Source organism: Rosa chinensis, chromosome 7 (genome assembly GCF_002994745.2).
Source record: "Rosa chinensis cultivar Old Blush chromosome 7, RchiOBHm-V2, whole genome shotgun sequence".
In the NCBI taxonomy this organism is placed as follows: Eukaryota; Viridiplantae; Streptophyta; class Magnoliopsida; order Rosales; family Rosaceae; genus Rosa; species Rosa chinensis.
The window spans coordinates 26,488,376-26,509,567 of NC_037094.1; the positions used below are offsets into that span (position 1 = coordinate 26,488,376).

Here is a 21,192-nt window from a genome sequence, read left to right on the forward strand (position 1 = left end):
AAAAAAAATTGGGGTAAGATCCACCACAAGGGTGGGTAGCCTTAACCGGATGTGTGGTAACAGGTAAGTCCGAAGACTGTTCCCGTCCCTGTCAGGGGAGATGCCAACCATCTCTCCTTTCTACGAACACAGATCTAATAGTAATACTAGGCTATATAAAGAAGATAAATAAAACTTCGTTCCGATGTGGGAGTCTTATGAAGGTTTAAGAACAAGGTCGCTATATTGAATTGTGATTTAGAGATCAAACCGGGGGAGGTTTCTTTAAGAAAAGTAAGGGTCTGATCTATTAAACTAGGATTTCCATGCTTTGTGATTTGGATTTTGGTATTGATGCCCAGATTTTCATATGTAAGTGAGCAAATATATAGCCCCAAGATACCTTCATGGCACTCTACGTCTCTACCTTCACTTGATGAAGGTGCGCTCTCTATTCTCAACTCATACGTAAAGATTTGAAAAGCTTTCGATTCTAGTAGAGAGCATTTGCTCACACATTTGAAATTTAGGTTGAAGGGAATCAAGAAAATCTCCAGCTTTTAGCAAAATATCTTGACTAAATTGAAGATATTAGAATAACAAAGAAACAAGACTAGGAATCATTTGAACACCCTCGTAACTTTGTTCCATGATTGTTCAGTAAGGAACACACGCAGCCAAAGTAATTAGTAAAAGCAACTACACAAAGCTAGTAAAGAATTCGACTTTCATAAGAAAAAGGGTTTCATCATAAACTATGCTCAGGAAACAAATGCAGCATCTAGCTTTCCACGGTATACCAGACCAAAGTTTGCTTGAATTTCAATTACAATTCCCGTCCTATATTATATCCATTTAATTTGGCTTTCTACTTTCTTCATCTACAAATAAGGTAATTCTTTGATCACCGCAGTTGGAAAATTGATCCCCCAACACACAAATAATAATAGAATATAAGCAAGCCAACAAAGATAAAGGATTTAACAAGGTTTGCACTAAAAGTCCTTTACTTACGTTCTGAGAATTACAAAATTACATCACTCAAGTTCGTACCAAACATGAGCCTTTGTAACCAAAAGGATACCCCTTGTATATCTTCTATCAACATAGAAGAATTCTCCGCAAGAGTTGTACAACCTTTTGAACATAACTCATTTTATTTCTACACCCATAGACCATTAGAGTCGCACTTTCAACCTCTCTTGCATAACTCCCCAGAAGACAACATGAGCAGCAAGCAGCTGCCAGGGATACCACTCGAAAATGTTGAGTGATGGAAAGCCACTCTTTAGAGTGATGGCTAGCACAAGGGAATTCCACCCCTATAAGGGTGAGATAATGTCACTCTAGGAATTAGAGAGCGAGGGAATGTATTAGCCCCACAGAAACGAGGAGCAAAGTGATGGAGATCCACCCACATTTGAAAAGAACTTTTGTAAAACAAGAGAGAGAGAAAGATATTTTTGAGAAAACTTTTGCAAATGAACAGATTTTTGGGCTCGAATCCATCTTAACATTGTAGAATCGGTATAAATCCGTATGTAATTAAGATTCTTATTTAATTATGATATCTTGTAATTATAGAAAATCCTGTAATTATGGAAAGATTGTTTCCTATTAGAGTTAGACTATTCATTTGTACTTGTATATATACCCCCATTGTAGGATGAATATAATTATCGAATTAATCCTGAATTGAAGTATTCTTTTCTACTTGGTATCAGAGCAGGTTCAATCCCTTGAACTTGCGCTGTATCCTTTGAATCCTGAATCCCGAAGAACACCACAAACCGATGCGTACCACCACCGTTGAAATCAAACCATCCCTGAATTTCAAACCACCATCACCCTACCTTTTTTCGGAAAAGAATGAATTTTTTTTTTCAAAACATTCATATCCATCTTGAAACCCTAGAAAATCCAATCCTACGAAAATCTTGAATTCCTCAATGGTTGCAATCAGAGAAACAGGCTATGGGGCATTCGGTAACTACCGAATTTTCTGTTATGGCTCAACGCAAACAAGGTCCTTCTCTAGGCTTCTCAGGACCTTCTCCACACCGTCATCTAGGTAAACCAAATCCATATGCAAACAAAAAGTGCATTATCTGTGGGGAATTAGGTCATAGCAAGGAGCGGTGCTATGAAGTGATTGGTTACCCTGATTGGTGGGACTTCACCAAAAAACCGCGAAAGAATCTGGGCAAGGCCGTTGTTGCTACTATAGAGGAAGTTTACCTAGACAATGCCTCCGCTAATGTAGCGCAGTCAGGTATGAAGGGTAAGGTTACTTTTAATAGTACATGGATAATTGATACAGGTGCATATGACCAATGACCCTAGTCTTGTGAAAAACCTTAGACGTTCCCCTCAAAATGTTGTCTCTACTACTGATGGTACTCCAACTCCAGTCACCGGAGAAGGTTCTATTGCTTTATTTGATACCTTCTTGAATCTGTCTTAGTTGTTCCATCACTAGCTTATAATTTCTTGTCTGTTGGTCAAATTATTTTAGCTCTTGCATGTATTGTGACCTTTTATCCGTCTTTCTGTGTGTTTCAGGCCATTCTGACTCGGCGAATTCTTGGTTATGGTGTTAGAAGGGGGAAATTATACTACCTGGATTTGACAGAGACTGGAGAGAAACATAAGCATTTTTTGGGACAAGCTAATCAGATCAACGGGGTAGAGAATGCGAAGGAAGCTGTATCGTTATGGCATCGCCATTTATCATCTATCTTTTAGTTATCTTAAGAAGCTGCAACCTTATTTGTTTTCCGTTGTCAGTGATTTGGATTTCCATTGTGATATTTGTGAACTAGCCAAGAGTCACCGTAGCTCATATTCACCAAGTCTTAATAAAAGTAATGTTCCTTTATGAAGATTCACTCTGATATCTGGGGTCCTGCAAAATTCCTTCTCTTTCTGGAGCTTGGTATTTTGTAACGTTTATTGATGATTGCACTTGCATGACATGGGTGTCATTACTGAAGAATAAGAGTGATGTATTTAGGATGTTTATCGAATTTCACAAAATGGTGGCAACTTAGTATCAACAATCTATCAGAGTGTTTTAGTCTGGCAATGGTGGAGAGTCCTAAACCCTAAACCCTAAACCCTATGATTGAGTTTTGCCGGTCACATGGAATTTGTCATCAAAACACCAATTCTTATACTCCTCAACAGAATGATTTAATGAAACGGAAGAATAGCCAGTTGATGGAAGTTGTTCATGCTTCCTTGTTTGGCATGAATGTACCTCGGTCCTATTAGGGAGAAGCAGTGAAATCAGCAGCATATCTTATCAACCGTACTCCTTCACGAGTGATTGAATTTCAGAATCCTCATCAGAAGCTTCATACACTTTTGACCATCCCTTCTATGCCTAATTTGGAGCCCCGGGTGTTTGAATGCACAACTTATTTCACATTCCCAAGCCACAATGCAGCAAGCTTGATCCTTGTGCCCGTAAGTGTATATTTGTTGGTTATGTTGAATTCTAGAAGTGTTATCGATGTTATGATCCTCTTACTGGCACTATACATGTCTCTCTTGATATTGCTTTTCGTGAATCCGAGCCTTATTATTCAGGGGGAGTTTAGGAGTCTTCCCTTCAGGGGGAGAGAGGTTGTGAAGGAAATCCTCGAGATTTATTTGAATTTGAAGAATTAGAAGCATTGGAATCGAGATTTGGAGTTGGGAATTTTCCAGCACCAGTTGACAACGAAACTGAAATTGGGACAGTAGGAAAAGAAAAGAAAAAGAATCTGGGGACATTGAATATGTTGGCAGTGGACCAGTGGGATCCCCAACTTACCAGGACAGATGCGGTGTACGACCATCCCTTGAACCGAGCCAACGTCATGATCTGTCGAACAAGACAGACACATCACGCCAAGATGTCAGCTTGCATCCCCGAAGTGACAACGACGTCAACTTGCATCCCCAAAGTGACAACGATGTCAGCATGCATCCCCAAAGTGACAACGAAGCTTCAATGGGTCTTGCAATGTATAAAACATCACAAGCTGATGAATTACCCATTGACCAGCTCAACTGTGATACACCCAATGAAGAGAATATAATTCAGAGTTCTTGTCTGTCAGAGTTTTCCCCACTCTCTACATCATGAACTGAAGAATCCGCTGCGAATGTTCCTCCTTAGGTACCTTTAATTTTGAATGAATTATCTGGGGTGGATAATATTGATTTTAGGAAATCACAGAGGGTTACCAAGGGTATTCCTAAGAAACAATATGAGCCAGACGTCAAAGCCAAAGCTAAATATCCTGTACCTAATTACATGTCTAACCATAGGTTGTCTGGGTCATATGCACTTGTTGTTAATCAATTATCTACTGTATCTATTCCTAGTAACGTGCAAGATGCATTGACGGATCCAAAATGGACAAAGGCGATGAATGAAGAATTAGAAGCTCTTCAAAACAAAAAAATGCAACATGGGAGTTAGTGCCTCTGCCGGCTGGGAAGAAAACTGTAGGATGTCGTTGGGTGTTTACTGTGAAGCTTAATGCCAATGGAACTATTGATGGATATAAGGCGAGGTTGGTTGCCAAGGGACATACACAACGCTATTGGATTGATTATGAGGAGACTTTTGCACCTGTAGTAAAGATCAATACTATCCGGATTCTAATCTCACTTGCAACAAACAAAGATTAGCTCTTGCACCAGTTTGATGTGAAGAATGCGTTTCTTAATGGCAATTTGGAGGAAAAAGTATACATGGATGTGTTTCCAGGTGTTAAGAATCACCAAAGTGACATTAGCAAGGTGTGTAAATTGAAGAAATCTTTGTATGGCCTGAAGCAATCTCCAAGAGGTTGGTTTGGAAGATTTTCAAAGTCCATGAAAGCCTTTGGGTATAGACAGAGCAATTCTAACCATACATTTTTTATCAAACGCAAGAATGGTAAGATTACAGCTCTTATTGTGTATGTTGATGACATGATTGTTACAGGAGATGATTCGAAAGAGACGAATGAATTGTAAAAGTATATGTCAAAGGATTTTGAAATGAAGGATCTGGGACAACTGAAGTATTTTCTGGGTATTGAAATTGCAAGGTCTAAGAAGGGGAATTTTCTTTCACAAAGAAAGTGTGTCCTTGATTTACTTGCTGAAATGGGGATGCTGGACTGCAAACCAATGGAAACACCCATTGAGATGAATCATAGACTTGCTATTTATCCTGATCAAGTTCCAACTGATAAAGGGAGGTATCAACATCTTGTAGGAAGGTTGATTTATCTTTCACATACTAGACCATATATTACTTATGTTGTGGGTGTTGTTAGCCAGTTTATGCATTGTCCTAGTAAAGAGCATATGGATGCAGTCTTTCGTATTTTGAGGTACTTGAAGATGGCGCCAGGTAAAGGGTTACTATTTGAGAAAAAAGATGAATTGGAAGTTGTTGGATATACGAATGCAGATTGGGCTGGTGATAAAACTAACAAACGTTCTACATCTGGGTACTTTACTTTTGTTGGAGGGAATCTAGTCACTTGGCGTAACAAAAAGCAGAAAGTCGTTGCCAGATCAAGTGCAGAAGCTGAATTTCGAGGTATGACACATGGAGTCTGTGAAATTTTATGGATCCGTAATGTCCTGAAAGACCTGGGTTACAAGTTTAAAAGGACTATGGATTTGCATTGTGATAATACAGTTACCATTGAGATTGCACATAATCTAGTTCAGCATGATAGAACAATGCATGTGGAGATTGACCGTCATTTTATTAAAGAAAATCTTGACAGAAAGGTTATTCACTTTCCATTTGTAAACTCAGAGGAGCAATTAGCTGATGTTCGCACTAAAGGAGTGTCCAGGAAGATATTCGACAGCTCAATTGACAAGTTGGGCATGATAGACATCTATGCACCAACTTGAGGGGGAGTGTAGAATCGCTGTAAATCCGTATGTAATTAGGATTCTTATTTAATTATGATATCTTGTAATTATAGAAAATCCTGTAATTATGGAAATTAAGATTGTTTCCTATTAAAGTTAGACTACTCCTTTGTACTTGTTTATATACCCTCATTGTGGGATGAATATAATTATCAAATTAACTCTGAATTGAAGTATTCTTTTCTACTAACATCATGTAGAATTTCACTGCACACACATCTTCAATTTTAAGGCTAAGTACCATATCCCTCTAGCTAGCTAGCTCAATGGTCATGCAACTAGTAATTTCATCAAGTGAGTATTAACAATAAATTGTGAAACATATCTTTATTCACCATTTATATACTTTTACCAAGTATATATGACCAATCTTGAAAATACAAGTACCTCTCAAAATAAGGCCATTAATTATAGTTAAGCTAAGGAAAATTTAAGAAGCCTTGGGAGAGGATTGCATCTCTAACTACTTCTATGGTCAAGATTAGAAAGAGAACAACCATTTTCACAACAAAGATACTAAGAAAAATAGTTTGTCACACACTAAATTTTATCATCAAATTTATAAACAACTAACTCAGACTCTGTCCATTCTGATGAGTGGTGACTGAGTTAGTTGTTAAGTATGCTGATAAAGTGATGATCGATCAAGCACCCTAACCATGACACCCTTTATATAGGAGGCCCTGAAGAAGTTTATGTAGACCATCAAATTAAAGACTATAGATAGAGATATCGATGAGATTATATTATGATTTCCTGAACTGCTTGGTTTTGTTGCATCATGCAACCAACAAACATATTGTTGCATCAAGAAGAATAGGATCGCCAAATTTAGTGATTTTCTGAAAAGTAACGCGTTTAATAACCTGTAATTGGGTGTTTACACTAGAAGTCTAGAACCAAGCCTTGAAAGTGTCCAGTATGCATTAGTAAATGCAATGATATAGGGCCTCAATAAGGCCTAAAATGTGTGGCCTTAATTCTAGGTATCATGCCATGTCACCTATACACATTATCTATTTGCCAAAACATGTCATGTAATTCTTGAGTAAAAAGACCATCTTATCATTCCAAAATTTAATGGCTCTAAATTATTTTGATTTTAATTTCTTCAAAAAAAATTTTCCTTTTTTTTTTTCATTATTTTGCTTCTTCTTTTTTTTCATTATACATATATAATTTGTCAAAAAAATAAATAAATATGTACACACACACATATTTTTTTTGATGAATTATATATGTTATTAGAGAAGGTTTCCTAATAGCATATCTAATTCTAATTTGAACTTAATTTTAGCATAGAAGCCATTGAATTATAATTCAAATTCAACGTGAATGATGATTTCTATTTTAGTGTGAATATGTTATTACGGAAAGGTTCCCAGTGAACATAATTTACTAGTTCATTATTGGCTACAGTACTTTTTTGTTTGTGTAAGACATGTTAGCTAACTTTCAGTTTCAATGTGGATGATGGTTTCTATTTTAGTTTGAATATATCATTAGACATTAGGAAAAGGTTCATAGTGAACTTTACTAGCTCATCATTGGCTATTTAGTACTTACTTGTTCATGCAAGACATGTTAACTCTTTCAGTTTCAATAGATGATAGCTTTTATTTAAGTGTGGATATACCATTAGGGAAATGTCCCCAGTTAATTTTACTAGCTCATTATTGGCTACTTAGTACTTATTTGTTACTGTAAAACATAATAGGTGACTTTAAATTTCAGTGTGGATGATGACTTCTATTTTAGTGTAAATATGTCATAAGGGAAAGGTCTCCAATAAACTTTACTAGGTCATTATTAGCTACTTAATACTTACTCTTCGTGTATGACATGTTACCTGACTATAAATATTAATGTAGATGATGACTTCTATTTTAAACCTTTCTTTATTGACTCTTTCTTTGATTATTGATGTGTGTTATACACCTATTTTTCATTGCATTGCTATATAGTCTTAATAGCATTATGATTGTTTTTTCATGTAAAAATAAACGAACAGTTGCATTAATGAAGTCTCACTTGACCTTTAAGGAACACTTTCTAACGCTACATTTGGATGAGTCAATATTAAATTCTCAAGAAATTTTAAAATGATAGAATCTAGAATTCTATAATTAATGATATCTTTTTACCTCTTCAATTAATTACCTGATTTCATGGGTTAGAACTAGAATTTCAATATATTTTCTTTCCATTTTTTTGTAGATCCAATTTAATTTTTGACATTTCTAATTACCTTATTAATGTAAGGTAACTAACCTTCCATTAATTTTAGTAAATTCATTTAACAAAGAATTTAATATTACTTCAATTTACTAGATATCATGTGTTAGAATTACGATATTAATATATTTCTTTTTTTAATTTCTGTGTAACCAATTTTAATTTTTGACTTTTTTGTTATCAAAATTTCTTGACTTTTGCGGGTTAGAATTACGATATTAATACATAATTATATATATATATATATATATATATATATATATATTGAACAACTTGTACACACACACACACACGGAGCGGTTCTGGAGCGGATATCTGCAACCCAGAAAAAGTGTTGACGTCGCTCCTCTTGGCTGCATCAGGCGCCGACATGCAACGCTGCTAGTGCCGGACGGAACCACGCTCTTCTTACTGCTGGACTCGCCAATGAAGGGTTTGAAGTCGACCTTGATGGTGCTTCCATGGTTTCTGGCGAGCTCACCACGCATCGCTGAGAATCTAATCACCTTTGCCTTTGCTTTGATGGCTATGCCGTCTGGGATGTCCAAAGCCTTCGTCCGGCAACCGTAGCACAACCATCGCCGCCTTCTCGACGCCGGAGGAGGGACGTCTGCTCTTTTTCTGGGTTGTGGACGTCTGCTCCAAATAGTTCCTATATATATATACATATTCACAAACATAGACACACATGTTTTTGGAAGAATTTTATATATACGTAATGAAAAAAATAAGGAAAAAAAGCCAAAACAATACTTTTTTTGGAAGAAAACAAAAATAATTTAGAGTCATTAGATTTTGGAATGATAAGATAGTCTTTGTACATAAGAATTACATAGTATGTTTCGATAAATAGGTGATGTATGTAAGTAACATGGCATGACACCTACGATTGAGACCACAAATTATTCTCTGCATTAGTAAACTCCTACATTTTCCATAACTAAATGCAAGACAGTATTGCTAATTAAAGAAGTTTAGTGATGGACCCCTCTCCGTCCTTGGCCTTGGGAAAAAATTCAAAGTTTGGCTGCGAGTGTCCGCCAATGATTATAAGCCTGCCATCTGGCAGTAGGTGATTTGTGGCATACCACCTTGGGTGGGCCAGCGCATGCTCAATCTCCACCCAATCACAACTGCTGCACGGCTCAAATAGTCTCACCCTTAGCTTATTGTTGTTCCACCCCACAGTCTGAATGAGACTGCAGTTGCAGCTGACTGACCTGGAAGGGCACCAAGTGTCAGAAAACAACATGAGCGGTCGGAAAGAGTTATTCGCCACGTCGTACTCGACTGAATGTGCGATACAGTTGACTCGGTTCTTAACTGTTTGGCATATCGATCAACTTCTTATGACCGGGAAATTGATTATGCAGATATTTATAGCAGCTCAAAGATGAGGATTTAATTATTTAATATATATATATATATATATATATATATACACACACACACACATACATACATACATACAGGGGCGGAGGGAGGCAGGGGCCCACTGGGTCCCGTGCCCCACTCAGATTTTCAGAAAAAAAATAATAATATATGTATATAGTTTAATATTATATTAATATCATATTTGTATTATAGATTTTTATATTATTTTTTCTCAACTTAATCTGAAGTGCTTAGGTGCTCTTCTTTTGTTTTGTTTTGTTTTGTTTTTTTTTTTTTTTATGGGATTGTTTGAGGAGGCACATGTTTGAACTTTTAGTAATATTATATAATTTTTTTTTTCCTAAATTTCTTTGACATCAATAATAGAATTTGTTACGATTAAAGATTCATATTTCTTATTACTTACAGAATTTTAAATTTAATAAAAAAATTCTAAAAATATATAATACAAATTTGTGACATATAGTTCAGACCAAAAAAGATGTGACACATATTCACCAATGTACTTACTTTTGTTGTTAGTATTGATTGTACCAGTTGCGACTGCAAGTGTAGAAATAGTATTTTTTGCTATGAACATTGTAAAGACTCGTTTACGCAGTTGAATGGGTGACAAGTTTATGAATGATTGCTTGATTTCATATATTGAGAAAGATATTTTTACTAGTATAAATAATGAGACTATCATGCAACGATTTCAAAATATGAAATCTCGTCGAGAACAAATCATTATAATAGATAGAAATTACATTTAAAGATTTTGTATGTTTTTATATATTTTTTTTGTGCCCTAGTAAACCTAAATTCCTGGCTCCGCCAATGTATGTGTGTGTGTCTATATATATATATATATATATATATATATATATATATATATATATATATCTAGCCCAAGCTTATTAAAGTTTCCTAGCCTAATCAATTGTGGTGCGCATGTGGCTATCACCTTTATTTTTATCTCAAATTGTCCATGATCTTTTAAATGAGATATATATACCTCTTGTGAAACTGGTTTTGATGTTGTTAATGGCAGTCTAGCCTATTCCTTTTATGATAATGAGGTTGTTAGCTGTGATTGTAATGCACATAAACAATTTTGATCTTTTTATCTTTAAGGGCTAGCTTTGCTGGTGGCTTGGGCTCCAAAAGTTGTGGTGTAATTGTATTACAATGAAAGGATCGCCTGACTTTTATCTGATTCTCAATTACTGATTAGTCATGCAGTAATTGTTCATTGTTGGGATCAGTAATGGAGAATCACCTACCACAAGTAAATAAGGCAAGATTGAGAGAATGAATTTTCTAATATATTATTATACCCATTCTGTGGTGTATATAAACAGACTACAATCGTACTACAACTATTGTGTACTACTGTACTACACAACATATACAAGGTAAGTAGTTACAACAATATATTCCCTTGTATTCTATTCCTAATAGGGAACGATGACTCACACTAACACTCCTAAGCCCAATTAACACATCAGCCCATTAATCCTAAATACAAGAACTGAACAACTACAATCCCAGTTTGCACCAACTGCATCAGCGTGCACTCTTGTCTTCTACCTTCAGTAGCTGCAGTTTGTTTTCATCTGCATAGTGTCGGTCCTGTGCCACATGTCTCCTTCTTATTACTTGAGACATTGCTATAATTTGTATGCTCCATCCCCAGTTTGGGTCATGAATGAAATGCATCTCTTTTGAATTTACTTATTTTCCCTTTCCTCTAGTTGTGCACCTACTAGGATACTTCTGGACATTCTAGTCCACATAATCACTCTACTTGGGAAGATAACCGCCAAAATAGGCGAACATGGAACCGAAGATGTCAACGTGGAAAGAGAGAGGGAGGCAACGCCTCCGGCCATATTGGTGGCGCCACCAACACTAAGAGCCATCTAAATGACGCTTTTAGAGTGTCTCAATCACTGGAGTCTGAGCAAAGAGATGTATGTTCTCGATGTAGAGTATCCGATCATTGGGCACAAATTTGTAGAACTCGTGAAGAAATTTTCATCGCCTACAAAGTATATTGTGAAGCAAGAGAAGCTCACTATGTGAAACAAGAAGATCAAGATGATGATCTAGAGTGAAGGTTTGAAGACTACAAATCTGGCTGGGATCAATAGATCGCCAATTCTGTTTAAGTATTTATTTTTTCCAAGAGATGTAATAGACAATTGTCATATACTTTGTAGTAAATGTCATTGGTTTAGTTTTTCTTCACATAGGCTCATCCAAAATGAGTATGATGTCTATGAAGGTTTTTGAGATAAGTGGTACTTAAGCGAGCTCTAATCCACCTACATCTCTCTACTCACCTGATCATATTTATTTTGGAGTTACCGAAAGAAGTCAAATGACTACCTTTGTTTTGCATTAGCTAGCATTTGGATTATGTTCTCCTAATTGTTAAGAGACAATGATGTACTCCGTTAGCTTATGAATAAAATTTCGAGTTCTTTTCATTATGACTCCATTTTGATTCTGAGCATATTACTTTGTGACTATACGATGGATGGGCCATTAGTATTAATTCAAGGACATGGAATAGCCCAAATTCCCCTTACCAAATGGCACCTTGATTACTGTCACAGAAACTCTCTACGCTCCTAGGGCAAATCACACCTTATGAATAGCCAACGGATTCCATGCGAAAATGCATATAAAGAACGAAATGAGTTCCCTTGCAATACCTCTAACAATTGCGAACAAAGGCGCGTCTTAGAGAAGTTTATGTGTCTCTCTAGTGGACTCTATGTCACTATTCGAGCTATTAAATCCAATAAAGTCATGAAATAAGATCTCTTGGATTTAGACACATATTGGCTTTGTCAAGACAGGATGTGTCATCTTGGTAATAATATGATGATCCGTCTACTAAAAACTTCACACGGACATCTATTTTTCGAGCGAAATGAAGCACTAATCAAAGGTTGATTTCTGGGTTAAGTATGACCATCACCACTGCCTAGGGCACCGCCGCCGTCCACCACTAGCCTAGGGATGGCATAGTCCCTATCCATGACGCCATGGATGACGTCTATCATGGTGATAGCCCCTAGGTGATGCTGCAATCACTAACTTTGCTTCAAATAGCTTTTCAGACGCTCAGGCCCAACCAAAATTCTCATTGGTTACTTCTAAAGCCTCACACATGCATATCTACTGCAAACATGCCTGCAAGGATAGAGGTAGGCATGGCGCCAACGCCATAAAAAGTGGCACTCTAGCGTTACAGGCCATGGCCCCAGCAAGGATACATGGGAAGCCCGTGTGTTCGAAGGATACTTTGGCACAACCCAATCCTTGGATCATCAACACTCAATATCCATCTCATGAGAATCTTCCGGATTATGGTTATCGTTGGGGGACTCCTCAACGTCATAACCTATTCCTGATAATATAGAGCTCTATGAAAATTACACTAGTGTACATGAGATATGAGATATAAACTCCATCTTAATTAATGATGTAATCGCCCATTTCGTTGCGCATGAGTTTGTTGAGTCTGATGATATTGAACCACACTCCGTTGATGAATGAATGCCAACGTAGAGAAATTTGGCCTAAATGGAAAGATGCGACCCAGGTTAAGTTGGATTCTCTAATGAAGAGGAAGGTGTCTGAACTAGTGATGCCAACACCTTCTAACATAAAACCTATTGACTAATGGGTCTTCGTTAGAAAGCATGATGAGAAAAAGAGATGGCAATCTCGCCTTATGGCGTAAGGCTTCTCACAAAACGTCCTGGAATTGACTACAATGAGACATATTCTCTCGTAATGGATGTCATTGCACTCCACTACCCTGTCAGTTTGGTAGTTTCCGAATAACTGACCATGCAGCTTACGAATGTGGTCATTACATATCTCTATGGGGATCTAGATACGGAATATACATAAAGGTTCATGGTGGACATCATTTACCCAAGTCAAGTGGCTCTAGACCATGGAGCGCGTTTGCAATAAGATTGAAACGCTCACTAAAGTGACTACTTGATTGGGAAAGAATATGCCCACACGTTTCCATAACAAGTTTCGGATTCCATTGCGGTTCATGTTTGACATGATCTTCATTGGAAGCCCTTAAAGAGTTAAGGGAAACCGCTGAACACTAGAAATCCGAGTTTGAGATGAAGGATTTTGGGAGAACACGATTATGTCTCGGTTTGGAACTTGAACATCGTGTTGATAGATGCTTAGGCATTTTGACAAGGTCAAGCCTCCAAGCACCCCCATGATCATCCGTAGTCTTGATCCTAAAAAGGATCCTCTTCGTTCGAAGGATGACGGCGAAGATGTGCTAGAGGCGGAAGTGCCCTACATAAGTACAATAGGCGCCTTATTGTACTTAGCTCAATGCATAAGACCAGACATCTCATTCACCATGAACTTGTTAGCTAGATATAACTTTGGGCCAACGCAACGCGATTGTATTGGTGTAAAAGATATCTTTCGATACTAGAGATGTATGACTGATAGGGGCATGTTTTATCCCTATAGAGAGATGATGGATTCAGAACCATCAAACACCAGGAATGCCACCAACACTGGTCTGTGTCCTGTATCCTCATTCCAGAACGACATGTGTTTTGGAAGGTTTTGCTGATATTGGGTATCTTTCTGACCCACACAAAGGTCATTCCCAAACTGGTCAATTGTTCACCATGGGTAAGACTGCGATATCTTGGAGGTCTACAGAATAGACCATAGTCGCTATATCTTCGAACAATGCAGAGATTATTGCTCTTCACGAAGTAGTTCGTGAGTGTATATCGATTGGATCCATAATTAAGCATGTTCGAACAATTGTGATTTGAAGTCTACTACAGATGAGCCTACAAGCATTTAGGATAATACTGCTTGTTTTGAACGAATGAAGCAAGGCTATATCAAAAGTGACACACCAAGCATAATCAGCAACAGCAGACTCTCCTCAAGATCAAAGTGAACTACGTTCGATTTGAGGACAGTGTGACAAACTTGCTCACTAAGTTAGTGCCTAAATTAGTTTCGAGAAACATGTTGGTAGCATCGTTTGTGGAAGTTATCTGAATGCCCATGACCGTAGTCATCAGGGGGAGATGCAGACATCAGGGGCAAATGTCTACATGTATGGTCTTGAAACGTGAAAGGTGTGTTGTGTTCTTTTTCCCCTCCGACAGATGTTACTTTTGTCCTACAAGATTTTTGTTACTCTGCAAGGTTTTTAATGAGACAACGAGAGGAGTACCACGTTTGGGCGACACAAGGGGGAAGTGTTTAAGTAAATCCAAAATATGTGTCTGGCCTAAACTCTAGATTGCTTGACCTAGTTGTAATAGATTTTGAATTAGAGATATTCTCGGAGATATTCATAGATATCCGATTAATTGTACGATTATCTTTCCTTGTACAACTCTGATTCTATGTCTTATCCTCTATATAAGAGACCCCTATTATCAATGAAAGCACGACTCAATTCTCTCATAATTTCAGTTTTCCTTAAACAAAAATAAGTATTTTGCAACTTTATCCCAATTTAACTGAAAAATTGAAAGAAATACTAAAGGGGCTATTAGAGGGGTATTACAGGCATCACCAGGTTCCCTAAAAATTTATAGGTATCAAAAATTGCATTTCATGATTGTTGTAAAAAAAAAAGTATTTTGCAACTTTATCTCAATTTAACGGAATAATTAAAAAAAATACTAAAGAGGTTATCGGAGGGACCGTACATGTATCACCAGACTCCATAAAAATTTGTATGTACCAAAAAATGCATTTCATGATAGTTCAGGTATCATATTTGGATTGCACCCATAATATAATCTATTATTATTGAATTGAAAAGTCTAGAAAAAACTAAGATAATTTTTTTTATAATACTTTTTTTAATAGTCATTTTGTGTGGGAGGATATATATATATATATATATATATATATATATATATATTGTTAAAGTAAAATGACAATTGGAATTGGTCTACTCATTTCATTTCATAGTCCCTTTATATAGGGATAAAATTACAACTGAAATATCGATTACATTAATGATACTAAATGCTGATTGATCCGTAATTGCGCTGATTGAAGGTAATCACTGATTCCTTGATTCCATCTCCTTCAGTTGCTTTGACGAAGGCACACAATATGTTTTTCCTTTAACAATCCCCCTTGTGCCAAGTCAAAGATGAAATGGTGCATGAGTTGTTGTCTCACTAAAAACCTTGTCAAGTAATAATAAAAACCCTGTAGGATAAAAAATACACCTTGGTTGAAGGAAAAGAGCACAACGCACCTTTTATATTTGAGGATGACATGTGTGTGTTAGACTCCCCCTAACAGCCTAACGTCTACACCTCCCCCTGATCCTTACATTAATCAAGGGAGCTTGGAAAATCTTCACATTCCTATGCTTTTCACATGTTTCTCAAATATGGCTTTAGGCAGTGATTTGGTGAACAAATCTACCACATTCTCCTCAGACCTTACTTGATTCACTTGAATCTTGAGGAGGGCATGTTGTTGCTGATTATAGAAAAACTTTGGCGATATGTGTTTTGTGTTATCACCCTTAATATAACCTAGCTTCATCTGTTCGATTCAAGCTGCATTGTCTTCATAAATGCAAGTAGGTTCTTCAGTGGTAGAACTCAAACCACAAGTCCCTTGAATATGTGTAATGATAGTTCTTAACCATACACACTCACGAACCGCCTCATGTAGAGCATTGATCTCTGAGTGGTTCAAGGAGGTAGCACAAGGGTTTGCTTGGTTGATCTCCAAGATATCGCTGTGTTCCCATTGGTAAATACATAACCAAGTTTGGGAACGACCTTTATGTGGGTCAGAGAGATACCCAGTATCAGCAAAACCAACCAAACGTCATTTGGCGTTTCGGTGTAGTGAGTGGCGCTTTCGCCATCAACATTTCCTTTAGGGATTGCAGTTCCATCTGCAGTCCCTCTTGTCTCTCTGTAGGGAAAAAACAATCCCAAGCCAAAGGTTCCTTTTAGGTATCGAAAATATTCTTGATACGATTCCAGTGACGCTGTGTTGGCGCTGAGCTAAATCTAGCTAACAAGTTCATTGAGAATGCAATGTCTGGTCGAGTACATTGGGCTAAGTACAATAATGCGCCTATTACACTTAGATAGGGAATTTCAGTTCCCAACACCTCTTCGTCATCTTCCTTTGGATGAAATGGATCTTTCCTAGTATCCAAGCTTCAACCGATCATGGGAGTGCTAGCAGGATGCGCTTTGTCCATGTTATATCACCTGACTTTTGGACATACGCAGACTGGTGGATTAGTATTCCACAAACTCGGTGTTCTAGTTCAAGGCCTAGATAGAGTTGAGTTTTCCCAAGATCCTTCATCTCAAATTCAGATTTCAAGTAGCTCGCGGTTTCTCTTATTTCATCAAGAGTACCTATTATGTTCATATCATCGACATATACAACTACAATTGCAAATTCGGAACTTGTTTTCTTTATGAATACGCAGGGGCATACTTCATCGTTCTTATATCCATTCCCAATCAAGTAGTCACTTAGACGGGTATACCATAACCGCCCGGATTATTTCATTCCGTAAAGTGAGCGTTTCAACTTAATTGTAAACGCACTCCATGGTTTAGAGTCACTTGACTTGGGCAATGTAAGGCCATCATGCACTTTCATATATATCTCTGAATCTAGATCCCCATAGAGATATGTAGTAACCACATCCATGAGCTGCATTTCCAGTCCTTCAAAAATTACTAAGCTAACTAAGTAGCAGAACGTTATAACGTCCATTACGGGAGAGTATGTCTCCTCGTAGTCAATTCCAGGGCGTTGTGAGAAACCTTGTGCCACAAGGCGAGCCTTGTACCTCAGGACTTCATTATTCTCATTACGCTTTCTGACAAAGACCCATTGATGTCCTACAGGCTTTACACTTGGTGGGGTTAGCACTACCGGACCAAATACCTGTCTCTTTGTCAGAGAATCTAATTCTGCCTGGATTGATTCTTTCCATTTAGGCCAATATGCTCTTTGTTGACATTTTGCAACAGAGCGTGGTTCGATATCATCGTGCTCTGTGATTCCTCGAGCAACAGTATATATCATCAATGTGTATGGAAGATCTTTCTATCATCTCATACGCACTCTCATAATCCTTTGAGATTTCTTTGTTCTCTGGAATCATTTTAAACATCGGAGCATCCTCCAGTATTGATTCATGGACATAACTATAATCAGAGACAATCTCATGAGAGGGATTCTATACATTGATGATTGGTTTGTGCCTTACTCGCCCTCTTCTTCCTTGGGTGAGTGTCAATCGAACCAAGTGGCCTCCCCCTTTTCCTTTGGGGAGCCATGGCCTTAACCACACCTCCACTAAGTGTGGTTGCAGTGCCTCTATATGCAGCACCGTGCCTCTTGTTGGGGACTTCTAACCTTGCAGGCACATTTGCAGCTGGTATATGTGATCTTGTCACTTTTGCGATATCAGTAAACGCATGAGGCATCGAATCTGCTACGTTCTGAAGATCGATTATTCTTTTCACTTCACTTTCACATTGTGAAGTGCGGGGATCAAAAGGAGACCAAGGACTGAAAAAATCGAAAAAATCGGCGAAAATTTCATTTTTTTGGAGGCCCGATATATCCCATGACAATTTCGGTCGAAATTTTCGATATTTCCCGATATTTCCCCATACATTCCATGTCCACCAACAATTCTCACATCCAAAGTCAATCTCTGTGGGCCCAACACGTGTGGTGGATGAGTAGTTGGCATAAAATTCAATCCAAAAAGCTAACAACAACACCAAGGATCAAACCTTGGTCATCCCACTACCCTTTGAGAGGGTTTGCTAACTCTGCTGCACAAACCTTTATATATTAATTACAACATTCTAATATATATTCATTTGCCTACGAATCTGAAAACTTAGATACACGTCCAATCAATAACTAACTTGAAACACTTAATTTCTATATTGAATTTTTTTTTTTACTAAATGTTCAAATATTTTACAACAACATTTCAAATTATAACTTCTATAAATAGTTTAAAATAATCTTTATACCTTGCACCAAATAATCTTCATACCTTGTACCTCATAGGTCTTCTATGTGGTTCTAAGTTACTCATGTAATTCAAGGTGTAATGTATGATTTGTACAAAAAATGTATATAAGGCGTGATGGCTTAGCCTCTCATTGGGTTTCCAGCCATAAAAAAAAAATTAGATGTTTATTTCAAAAAATTTCAGAGTTATCGGCGATTCAGCATTTACCGTTTCATCTGAAATTATTACAAATTACTATATAACAAGGTTTATTCAAGGTTTTCTTTCTATATATAGTACACAATTGATAAAATAAACATATCTAAAAGTTTCACCTAAAATTTCCATGTTTTTCTTCAAATTTCCATCATTTTTCTTGATTATTTACCTAAATCGATATATCCTCGATATTTCCGTCGAAATTTCTGTTTACGGGACCATCGATATTTCCTCGAAACTCGATATTTTGGTCCTTGAATGAGACGGAGTGGGGACAAACCACGACAATTCCTGTCGTTCCCTTGGAAAATCATTTTTCCTATCTCCCCCTAACGACGGGAAAACTGTCTCATGAAAGTGACAATCCGCAAATCTAGCGGTAAAGAGATCGCCTGTCAAGGGTTTCCAAATAGCAGATAATTGTTGGGGATTCGTATCCAACATAAATACTTAATCGTCTCTGAGGACCTATTTTGGTGCGCTGTAGGGGCGTAACAGGCACATATATTGCGTAACCAAATATGCGTAAGTATGAAATGTCAGACTCATATCCAGTTACCAACTGGTACGCAGAAAATGGTTGGCTAGCAGTGGGTCTGAAACGAGTAAGTAAAGCTGCTTGTAATATTGCATAACCCCAGGCAGATATAGGCAGGTTGGTGCGCATAACCAATGCTCTAGCCACCATCTGTAGCCTTTTGATGGTGGCTTCTGCGAGACCGTTTTGTGTATGCACATGGGGTACATGATGCTCTACATCGATCCCAATAGGCATGCAATATTCATCAAATGCTTTTGATGTAAATTCTCCAGCGTTATCAAGCCTTATAGACTTGATAGGGTGATCAGGGTGGTGAGCCCTTAAACGTATAATCTGTGCTAGGAGTTTTGCAGCATTTCTTGTGGACAATAAAGCGACATGTGACCAGTGTGTCGAAGCATCCACCAGAACCATAAAGTACTTGAATGGTCCGCATTCTGGATGGATAGGTCCACATATATGTCCTTGTATCCTTTGTAAGAATGGAATGTTTTATGTTATATCTTTAGCATAGGGAGGTCTCGATCCTGTTTTTGCTAAAGAGAAAGCTTTGCAAAACGAGTGATGTGCCTTTGAGATAGTCAATGAGGCATAATGGGAGGGAGGTAGTGCTTCTGGTACTTCAGAAGGCAATGACTGCATTTGAGCAATACTAGAACCGACACCTTGTAGTGTGACGGATTTTTATCCCATTTTATGTTTCACTCGAAAGAAGGGATGTCCATATGAGTTTTTTAAAATACGGATCATCATGTCATGACCGGGGTGCCCTAGGCGGTCATGCCAAAGCCTGTATGAGTCAGTGTCCCACATTTCCTTATGGGTGACAATCTAGGACTCAATGATTCGAATCGTAGTGAGGTACAGTCCACTAGATTGACTCATGAGTTTCTCTAAAATGCGTTTCATTCCACATTCATTAGAGGTACTATAAAAGTATTCAGTTCCATTCTCACAGTGTGTTTTTACATGATAACCGTTGGCACGAATATCTTTGATACTTAACAAGGTTCGATTAGCTCTTGGTGCATACAGAGCGTATCTCATATTCCTTAGAGTATTTATATTTATGTAGAATGATAATCTTTTCATCCAAATAATTTTTTCTTTTTCTAGATGTATTGCTTTACATCTTTATAGTACAATTTCGAACCATGTAAATATGTGTAGTAAATAAATTTGAATAAATTCAGTACTTCAGAATAAAATTCAAAATTTATTAATAAGCCAACGATAATCAAATCAAGGTCTTTTTTCATAAATCTAATTCATCAAACCATTATTGAAATAAACTGTAAGACCAAGTAGTAGTCTAATTAAAAATGAGGCATTATGCCTTCACAACTGTCTTTGGAAAATAAAGCAGATCAGTCAAGATTGAGAGCATCCATTGACTTAGCAAGTTCCTCTTTGCCATTGAAGTCTGCAGTTGTAAGGTTGACGTCTAGGTCATGACCTCATTCTTCTATATAGTGAGCCTCTTGTTCTTTAGACTCTCTATACCTCTTGTAATTGGCTGCTACTCTGTTGTTTGCTTGGCAGTTCTTGTACCAATGCCCAATGAATCCACACCAATAGCATGGTTCATTGTCAACTCTTTCCTTTTGCATCTTTTTTCCACGATCCCATGTCCCTTTCCATGTGGTGCATTGTTGCCACGTGGGTAGGGATCAACACATCTAAACCCCCTTGCATTGGAGTTCTTTCCACCTTTCATTTTTCCATAATTAGCCTTGGGAATTTTCTTTGTCCCAGTGGGCCTGGCATTGTTGTTCAAGAGAACCTCATTATGTCTATCAGCCACTTGCAGTAGTCTTATTAACTTATTGAAGGT

General features: G+C 37.4%; 1 non-coding gene across 1 annotated transcript; it reads right to left on the reverse strand.

The window, feature by feature from the left end:
• Positions 1-2: 2 nt before the first annotated feature.
• Positions 3-130, reverse strand: LOC112181043. The gene has a single exon (XR_002928655.1). It is a non-coding gene; the product is annotated as a U6atac minor spliceosomal RNA (small nuclear RNA).
• Between the last annotated feature and the right edge of the window lie 21,062 nt (positions 131-21,192).